Source organism: Alligator sinensis, unplaced genomic scaffold (assembly GCF_000455745.1).
Source record: "Alligator sinensis unplaced genomic scaffold, ASM45574v1 scaffold502_1, whole genome shotgun sequence".
NCBI classification, from domain to species: Eukaryota; Metazoa; Chordata; order Crocodylia; family Alligatoridae; genus Alligator; species Alligator sinensis.
The window spans coordinates 529,389-530,050 of NW_005841896.1; the positions used below are offsets into that span (position 1 = coordinate 529,389).

The 662-nt window shown below is 52.7% G+C and overlaps 1 protein-coding gene across 2 annotated transcripts in view; it reads left to right on the plus strand.

Moving 5' to 3' along the window:
* Window positions 1-662, plus strand: part of CUNH11orf16 (chromosome unknown C11orf16 homolog) — a 27,602-nt gene that overhangs the window by 21,073 nt on the left and 5,867 nt on the right. The window lies entirely within an intron of this gene.

The following is a 662-nucleotide window of genomic DNA, read 5'->3' on the forward strand; positions in this document are numbered from 1 at the left end:
TCCAGTTTTGGGCTCCACAATTCAAAAAGGATGTGGAGAAGCTTGAGAGAGTCCAGAGAAGAGCCATGCATACGATCAGAGGTCAGGAAAACAGACCTTATGATGAGAGGCTGAGAGCTATGGGACTCTTCAGCCTGGAAAAGCACAGGCTCAGGGGCAACCTGATGGCTGCCTATAAGTTTATAAGGGGTGTTCACCAGGACCTGGGGGAACATTTGTTCACCAGAGCACCCCATGGGATTACAAGGTTGAACAGTTATAAACTCCTGCAAGACCATTTCAGGCTGGACTTAAGGAAGAACTTCTTTACTGCCCACGCCCCCAAGGTCTGGAATGGCCTGCCATTGGAGGTGGTTCAAGCACCTACTTTGAACATCTTTAAGAGAAACCTGGATGTTTTTCTTGCTGGGATCTTATGACCCCAGCTGACTTCCTGAGCCTGGGGCAGGGGGCTGGACTCAATGATCTTCCATGGTCCCTTCTAGCCCTAATGTCTATGAAATCTATGACTGCTCTGATATTGGCATCTAGCTCCCGGTTTGATTCCCCGGCTCTCTGATTGCTTCCCCCAGCTCATCCCAGGGGAAGAGCTTGTATGAGCATGGGGTTTCAGCCGGCTGCCACTGCAGGCTGGGGCGCGCGGGGCGGGGCGGGGGTGGCCG